At 45.3% G+C, this 9,711-nt stretch overlaps 1 non-coding gene across 1 annotated transcript; it reads right to left on the minus strand.

Annotated features, from left to right (window-relative positions):
• Positions 1–373: 373 nt before the first annotated feature.
• LOC132702725 (small subunit ribosomal RNA) lies at positions 374–2,300 on the minus strand. Its single transcript, XR_009618951.1, has one exon. It is a non-coding gene; the product is annotated as a small subunit ribosomal RNA (ribosomal RNA).
• Positions 2,301–9,711: the final 7,411 nt, after the last annotated feature.

Raw genomic sequence — 9,711 nt, forward strand, 5'->3', positions numbered from 1 at the left:
GGTAGGCGCGCGCGCGTTCGCGTTCGGACGACCCGCGCCGGTTTAAAGTTTATATACACACCTCCTCGCGGGTCGCGGGTGGGTGTAAGTACTTTTCGGTGCTCCGGGCGAATATCGTTTGACACCTTGTCGACGGCGAGCGCGAAACTAGGTTTCGCGCTTCGAGTTCCGTCTAGGTACCCGGAATTTTGTCGGCGCTCCTCCTACTCCTACTCCTCTCTCCCCTTTTTTACGGTGGTCGAGTGGTCGTCGTAGTCGTCGAATTTAATCGCGGCCGACTTAAAGATCGACGCGAGATATTTTTCGACCGAGCGTCAGCGACAAAAATTCGTTCGACTAAATAAAGACAAACTGTGTAATTTTATTATCACTTTAATGATCCTTCCGCAGGTTCACCTACGGAAACCTTGTTACGACTTTTACTTCCTCTAATGATCAAGTTTGGTCAACTTCCCGGACACATCGACGACGCCGAAACGCCATCGGCGTATCGGTCCGAAGACCTCACTAAATCATTCAATCGGTAGTAGCGACGGGCGGTGTGTACAAAGGGCAGGGACGTAATCAACGCGAGCTTATGACTCGCGCTTACTGGGAATTCCTCGTTCATGGGGAACAATTGCAAGCCCCAATCCCTAGCACGAAGGAGGTTCAGCGGGTTACCCGGGCCTCTCGGCAGGGAGGACACGCTGATTCCTTCAGTGTAGCGCGCGTGCGGCCCAGAACATCTAAGGGCATCACAGACCTGTTATTGCTCAATCTCGTGCGGCTAGAAGCCGCCTGTCCCCTCTAAGAAGAATTGTTTGTACGCAGACAGTAAAAACCGCGCGCGACAACGGGGCGAACCCCGAGCCGGCCGGCCTTTGAGATGTCTAAATACGCCTAGTTAGCAGGCTAGAGTCTCGTTCGTTATCGGAATTAACCAGAGACAAATCGCTCCACCAACTAAGAACGGCCATGCACCACCACCCACCGAATCAAGAAAGAGCTCTCAATCTGTCAATCCTTCCGGTGTCCGGGCCTGGTGAGGTTTCCCGTGTTGAGTCAAATTAAGCCGCAGGCTCCACTCCTGGTGGTGCCCTTCCGTCAATTCCTTTAAGTTTCAGCTTTGCAACCATACTTCCCCGGAACCCAAAAGCTTTGGTTCCGGAAGCTGCCCGCCGAGTCATCGGAGGAACGTCGGCGGATCGCTAGCTGGCATAGTTTACAGTTAGAACTAGGGCGGTATCTGATCGCCTTCGAACCTCTAACTTTCGTTCTTGATCAATGAAAACGTTTTTGGCAAATGCTTTCGCTTCTGTCCGTCTTGCGACGATCCAAGAATTTCACCTCTAACGTCGCAATACGAATGCCCCCATCCGTTCCTATTAATCAATTACCTCGGGTTCCGAAAACCAACAAAATAGAACCGAGGTCCTATTCCATTATTCCATGCACACAGTATTCAGGCGAAGTTTTAGCCTGCTTTAAGCACTCTAATTTGTTCAAAGTAAACGTGCCGGCCCACCTCGACACTCAATGAAGAGCACCGCGGCAGGATTGAGTTGGACCGCCCGCGTGAACGGGCTAAGTCCACCGGCAGGACGTCTCGCGGCACGCCAGTTAACACCGCGGACGATGAACCGGCGGCGCGAGACACAAATTCGACTACGAGCTTTTTAACCGCAACAACTTTAATATACGCTATTGGAGCTGGAATTACCGCGGCTGCTGGCACCAGACTTGCCCTCCAATTGATCTCGTTAAAGGGTTTAGAGTGTACTCATTCCGATTACGGGGCCTCGGATGAGTCCCGTATCGTTATTTTTCGTCACTACCTCCCCGTGCCGGGAGTGGGTAATTTGCGCGCCTGCTGCCCTCCTTGGATATGGTAGCCGTTTCTCAGGCTCCCTCTCCGGAATCGAACCCTGATTCCCCGTTACCCGTTACGACCATGGTAGGCGCAGAACCTACCATCGACAGTTGATAAGGCAGACATTTGAAAGATGCGTCGCCGGTGCGAGACCGTGCGATCAGCGTAAAGTATTCAGAGTCACCAAGTTGAACGATGTCGGGCGCGAACCCGCCACCGATTGGTTTTGATCTAATAAAAGCACTCCTTCCGTCTCCGGTCGGACCTCTGTTTGCATGTATTAGCTCTAGAATTACCACAGTTATCCAAGTAATTGTGGGTACGATCTAAGGAACCATAACTGATTTAATGAGCCTTTCGCGGTTTCACCTTAATTTGGCTTGTACTGAAACATGCATGGCTTAATCTTTGAGACAAGCATATGACTACTGGCAGGATCAACCAGGGAGCTGTTCTACGTGTCGAGCGCGCCGCCGCCGCCGCCGCCACGGATGACGACGATCGGGCGCGGTACGACAACAAACAGTCTCTTTTTTAAAAATAATAATTACGCGCGCGAAACGCGTTTATTTTATTTTTAAATAGAAACAGACGCGACCACTTTGTGTGGCGGTGATAGCGTGCGAGTACGGAAATGAACCGTTCCCGACGCCACACTCGTTATTATTATTATTCGGACGCGATCCGTCCAATTTTTTTTTGTTGGTAATAAATATCGAGACGACGTGAGTGCGCGATCAAACAATCCGACTCGCGCGCGCATAATAAGCTTTAAAATGCGGCGCGGCGTCGAACCGATGTGCCTCGGGCAACGAACGTCGATCGACGGAAATTTTCGGACATTCTCTCGATCACTCTTCGCTAGATTGAAAGCGACACGAGATTTCTCGAAAGAAACGTTCCGGATTCGCATATAAACTCGCTCGGTTAGATGAGAGTTATCGCAAATTTTTCGGAAGAAAAATATTATAGGGCGACCGCTTTCGAACCACGAAGTGCCAAATCTTACTTTAAAACACCCGCTAAGTTCGCGATCTAGCTGTATAAGGTGCGGAGCCTTAAAATGTTTTCGAACGCTCGAGCAATCGCTGCTACGAAGACGGGCCGATGGCAAACGAAAAACGGTCTACGTTCCCGTACCGATGAAGGAAACCAATTTTTCTTAAAAAATTGAACCCACGATACGAAAATGTTAGCGAGCCAATTAATCGCGCCAAACGGTCGACTCGAAGGCGATCTAACGATCGAAAAAGCATTTTGCTCTGCGAAGGGAGAAGTGTCTATACGCACGACGCGGCGGTCGCGCTCGAGACCATCTCACCTATTATAGGTAACGGACCATTCCTTAGTCTTCCGAACGTTTCACGTGAAAACCCGAATATCGGCTGCGGCGGGCAAATAAAGTTCGGAGCGAAACTTTCGCTCGTGGTTACGTTCGATTTGGTTAAAGCGGGCACTTTTTCAAATATTTTTTTTTCTTTACTTACTTTTGTTAACTGACCGCCGGTTCCGGTTCCGACTTAAAAATAAATCGCCGTCCCCGGATTTTGTCGGACGATACTCTCCATCATTTTTAATTTCGGGTGTTTGCATTTTTTTTCTCGCGATTTAATAAATTCATTATTAAACATTTATAAGTCCGTCTTCTTTAATATTGCGGACCAGCGGGAAGAGAGTTTTGTTTTTTTTTTTTTATTTTATTCATTTTAAACATATACTCCCATAAAAGGTTTTTGCCGCTAGCCGCGAGCAGAGAAAAATAAGCAAAACTAACCGAAACAAAGCAAAAATAAGCAAAACTAACCAAAATTAACCGAATATAACCAAAATTAAACAAAACTAACCAAAAGGAACAAAAATAACCACAACTAAGCAAAATTAATCATAACAAACCAAATTGGCCAAAGTTCGGCAAAACAAACCAAATTATCCAAAACTAAGCAAAATTAAGCAAAAGTAGTCAAAATTAACAAAAACAAGCCAAACTTATCCTGAACAAACCAAAACTAACGATAATTAAGCAAAAATAGGAAACGTTCACAAAAACTAACCGAAACGAACCATAACTAACTAATAGCGGCCGAAACTGGAAATAATAAACCAAAGTAAACAAAACTAAGCAAAATTAAGCAAAAGTAGTCAAAATTAACAAAAACAAGCCAACTTATCCTAAACAAACCAAAACTAACGATAATTAAGCAAAAATAGGAAACGTTCACAAAAACTAACCGAAATGAACCCTAACTAACTAATAGCGGCCGAAACTGGAAATAATAAACCAAAGTAACCAAAACTAAGCAAAATTAAGCAAAAGTAGTCAAAATTAACAAAAACAAGCCAAAATTATCCTAAACAAACCCAAAACTAACGATAATCCTAACTAACCAATAGCGGCCGAAACTGGAAATAATAAACCAAAGTAACCAAAACTAGCGAAAATTCAGCAAAAGAAACCAAAATTAACCGTGTAACAAACCCAAATCAACCAAACCAAAAAAAAAAACATGCAAAACTTCACCAAAACGAACCACAATTCGCAAAAACTAAACAAACACAAACAAAATTAAGCACACTCAAATAAAAAGTAATCAAAACTACGTTCAACACGAACTGACCTAATTAAATAAAAAAATAGGAAAATCAATTTTGCTAACCAAAAACGTCAATCGAAATAAACGCGAAACCGGGTTCCTGCCATTTATTTCGACGATAAGCACTTTTATCTAACTATGATTCGAAAAAAAAAAAAATAAGAAAGAAAGATATGAATAAACGAATTGATTAATATATAAAAATTGTGGTTCTGAAAAGAACCGTTTTTGGTGAATTTACACTCTCCAAGTCGACGCTCATTTATTTAGAACTGGTGTATTTTGTGACGGCTTTGGTCCCTTCACTGACGGCGTGCTTGGCCAACTCTCCGGGCAACAACAATCTCACGGCCGTTTGAATCTCTCTGCTAGTAATAGTGGATCGCTTATTATAGTGAGCCAAACGAGAAGCTTCGGCGGCAATCCTTTCGAAAATGTCGTTTACGAACGAATTCATAATGGACATGGCTTTGCTCGAAATGCCAGTATCCGGATGAACTTGCTTCAACACTTTGTAAATGTAAATTGCGTAACTCTCCTTCCTCCTGCGTTTCTTTTTCTTATCACTCTTCGAAATATTTTTTTGAGCCTTGCCGGCTTTTTTCGCCGCTTTAACCGCTTACTTTCGGTGGCATTTTCTACAATCGATTAGACGCGCGCAAAGTAACGGACTGACAAGGCCCACACCGGGCCGCAGCTATTTATTTGAGACCGAGTCGGCCGACAAGCTCCGCCCCCGGGCATCGTTCGCCGAAGCGCTAATCCCATTGGTCCATGCCCATGTCCTATAAATAGCGCGCCCACGGTCTGCGAGAGCGTCATTGTGCTGTTAACGTTCGTGCGTGTACTATTAACGGTAATAACGATGTCGGGACGCGGAAAAGGAGGCAAAGTCAAAGGGAAAGCGAAGTCTCGTTCTAGCAGGGCCGGTTTACAGTTTCCGGTAGGTAGAATTCACCGATTACTTCGGAAAGGAAACTATGCGGAGAGGGTCGGCGCCGGAGCTCCGGTATATTTGGCGGCCGTAATGGAATATTTGGCCGCCGAAGTTTTGGAATTGGCCGGTAACGCGGCGAGGGACAATAAGAAAACCAGAATCATTCCGCGACATTTACAACTGGCGATCCGAAACGACGAGGAATTGAACAAATTATTATCGGGAGTAACGATCGCTCAGGGAGGTGTTTTGCCGAACATTCAAGCGGTTCTTTTGCCCAAGAAAACCGACAACAAAGCAAAATAAAAATTGCGGCGAGGGAAGACGATGGGAAAACGGTCCTTCTAAGGACCACAAATACTTTTCTATTTGAGATTTCGTTTCGTTTATTTAACAGATTATTAAAAAAAAAAAAAAAAGAAACGTTCCTTCTTTTTACGTTTTCTCTTTCGGACTATAAGAAAACCGGTATAATACCTCGACATTTACAATTGCCGATCCCAGGAATTGAACAAATTATTATCCGAAGTTAAGATCGCTAGGTGGTTCTGTTGCCTAAGAAAACCGACAACAAAGCTAAATAAAGTTTTCGCCGGAAGGAAGACGGTTCTTGTAAGGACCACAAATACTTTTCTATTTGAGATTTCGTTTCCTTTATTTCACAGATTAATAATCACACTAACACGGGGAGAAATTAAAAATTCAAAACTTACCTCGACTCGATAATGGTTTGTTGGGCATTATACTCGAAATAACGAATAATCTTTGGAACGTATTTTGTGGTTCTGAAAAGAACCTTTTTTTTTTTTTTTGTGTTTCCGCAAGATCGACGAAAAATTTAGCCACCAAATCCGTAAAGAGTTCTACCTTGTCTTTTTAGGGCGTACACCACGTCCATTGCGTTACCGTTTTTCTTTTGGCGTGCTCCGTATAGGTTACCGCGTCTCTGATGACGTTTTCCAAAAACACCTTTAAAACGCCACGAGTTTCTTCGTAAATCAATCCGGAAATTCGTTTCACGCCTCCGCGACGGGCCAATCTTCTAATGGCCGGCTTGGTTATTCCCTGAATGTTATCCCTCAACACTTTGCGATGTCGCTTTGCACCACCTTTTCCCAACCTTTGCCGCCTTTCCTCTACCGGTCATTTTTAATACGAGCCGAGTTCTCTGATCGATATATTAACAAACAAAACCGTCCGAAGTGCCACGATCAACTGACCGAAAACGGTCCGGCGCTTCGGTTTTGTCGAGTCGGGAATTCGCCACGCCCAAAAAGGTCGATTGGACCAATGAGAAGAGAAAACGCTCGGGTACAAATTAAACGGACGGACGTTCGTGCGGCCATTATCTGTCGACGAGTGTTAGTGATTTGGTGTTCTAGTACGTCCGCGAACGTGTTTTATTATCATGGCCAGAACCAAGCAGACCGCTCGTAAATCGACCGGAGGAAAAGCGCCCCGAAAGCAGTTGGCGACCAAAGCGGCGAGAAAAAGTGCACCGGCAACCGGAGGAGTTAAAAAACCTCATCGCTACAGGACCGGGCACCGTGGCTTTGAGAGAAATTAGACGTTATCAAAAGAGCACCGAACTATTGATCCGAAAATTACCGTTCCAACGACTGGTCAGAGAAATCGCTCAAGACTTTAAAACGGATCTGCGTTTCCAAAGTTCCGCGGTAATGGCGTTGCAAGAAGCGAGCGAAGCTTATCTCGTCGGTCTTTTCGAAGATACAAATTTGTGCGCCATTCATGCCAAACGAGTAACGATCATGCCGAAAGATATTCAATTGGCGAGGCGTATCAGGGGAGAGAGAGCTTAAGATTAATAATAATCTCTTTTATTATTATTAACAACAAACCGGTTCTTTTAAGAACCACAAATCATTTTCCTTTAAGATTTCGTTAAAATTGAAAATAAAAAATAAAACTTTTTCATTTATTAATTATTTGAGAACGGCCCGGTTGGATTTTTTTTTTTTCGCAACTAACGACGTCTTTAAAAAAAATTATTAGTGGTTCTGAAAAGAACCCCCCCCACTCCCCGTTGCTTTGTAAAACCGGACGAGTTTTTATTTCGACCTCTGGTATATTTGGTGACGGCTTTCGTTCTTCTGCTTTTTCGCGGCGGCTTTTCCACCGGTTTTCGAAGGCATTATTATTCACAAAGAAAAGCGGTCTTCGCGATCGAAATGAGAAAAAACCCCGGCGAACGTATTTATATCGCGACGGAGTCGGTCAACAAGCTCCGCCCCCTGTTCGCTTTTCGGTGGGAGGAGCTTGTCAACGGACTTTCTTCTCATATAAATACGTTCGCGGGGATATTTCTCTTAATGTTTGCGTGATCGTCGTCGGAATCGACTACGCTTCGTTGTTAAACGAGATGCAGTTTAAAATTCGCCGGCGGATAAGTTAGAATAAGTTTGTCGTAGGGAGAACGAAATGGAAAAGAGAAAAAAGAAGAAAAAGAGAAGTCCTTTTCGAGATTTTTTAATAAATTTATACTTATATATATTTTTTAAAGAAATCGTTTTCTATTTACCCCCGAGACGCCCGGGATTCGAGTTTGCCTTTGAAGATAGTTACGAATTCGATAGCGATTTTTTTTGTGGTTCTGATAAGAACCGTTCGAAAATTTCGTTTTTTTTTTAAACACCCATCGACGTTCTCTCGGCGGTTCATTTCTTCTTTTTGGGCGAGACGGGCTTTTTAACTTTGCCGGAAGCGGCTACGGGAGGCGATTTTGCCGTTTTGGGTTTGGGCGCTTTCGGTTTCTTCGTCGGTCCCTTGTTTGATTTTTTGGCTTTCGAAGGCGATTTGGTTTTAATCGACGCCGCTACCGCCGTTCCGGCGGCGCCTTTGGCGGTTTCTTTTCGGCGGATTTTTTAGCTGCCGATTTCTTCTCCACGGACGACGCGGCGGCCCCGCTTTTTCCTTTTCCCTTCGGAGAGGCGGCGACCGCCTTTTTTTACGGCGGGCTTCGAAGAAGCGCCACCACCACCACCTGCGGCGCCAGATTTTTCTCCGGTGGTTTTTTTCGGAGACGCTTTCTTCGTTCTGGTCACGGACTTCTTTTTTTCCGAGGATGAGGACGCGGCTCCGCTTTTCGCCGAATTAGAAGTCGAAGACGCCAATTTGAACGAACCGGACGCACCTTTGCCCTTGGTTTGAACCAAAGTTCCCGCAGCGACGGCCGACTTCAAGTACTTTTTAATGAAAGGAGCCACTTTTTCGGCGTCCACTTTGTAGTTGGCGGCCACGTATTTTTTTATGGCTTGCAACGAAGAACCGCCTCTCTCTTTTAGTCCCTTTATGGCGTTGTTTACCATTTCGGAAGTCGGCGGATGGTTGGGTTTCGTTCTGGGATTCTTGGCTTTCTTTTCCTTTTTCACGGTCGTCGACGAAGACGAAGAAATGGTCGCGGAGGTTTGAGCCGGAGAAGAAGCGGCCGACGCGGTCGACACTTTCACTTCGCTTTCTGCCATATTATCGCAAATACTGACGACGGAAAACAACGGCGACAAAAACAACGACAACACGAGTACGAGTACCGCGCGCGCGTCGAAATTAATAAATTCGGTTAGGCCGGCGAACGAATTCGACTATGGTCGGACGGACAATCGGAGGACTGAACGCCGTCGGATTTACGCTAGGAAAGAGCCCGGCTTCGGCGGTGAGGTTCCGCGCTTCGCAGCGATCGTTTTTTTTCCATGTTTCGGCCGACGTTTAAAACGAAACGGACCGCTATTTCGAATAAGGTTTTAAAATACTATAAAGTTTGTTTCGCGAGCGAGCAGAACCCGAAGCGAGAGAGATTTTCGAACTAAATCACGACGAAAGTGGAGCTTTCAAATTTTCAAGGTAAACAATCGAAAAGCGAGTTTTTTTTTTGATTCGGGCAAAAGTTTCGCGGTCGAAGTTTTACCGGAATCGAAGCCCGCAATGTTCGACTCGCGACCGATAATTTTTCGACTTTTCGTTCGACGTCGCTCGGCGGAGAAAGCGATTTTCGCGATCGCGTGTCCCGCCCGTTTCCTATACCCACCCGACACCTATTACACTCCGTTTCGAGTTCCCGTTTCCAGTTTCTGTTTTTTAAACTTACGATTTCGATTCGTATCGCGCGAACGACGGAAATAAGGAACAAAAAAAAGCGGTATTTATTTCGGAGAACCTAGACCGAATTAAAAGAAATCACAAACACCGGGCGCGCGTTTCGAAGTCGGCGTCGATATCTAACACTAACGACACGCCTTCGAAGAGGAGACCCCGAAGGTTTTCCGAAGCTTTTAGGGATGCCTCGGAAAGAAAATTTCGAAAACCGGGCCCCGATT

This window comes from Cylas formicarius, unplaced genomic scaffold (assembly GCF_029955315.1).
Source record: "Cylas formicarius isolate icCylForm1 unplaced genomic scaffold, icCylForm1.1 PGA_scaffold_60__1_contigs__length_14711, whole genome shotgun sequence".
Lineage (NCBI taxonomy): Eukaryota > Metazoa > Arthropoda > Insecta > Coleoptera > Brentidae > Cylas > Cylas formicarius.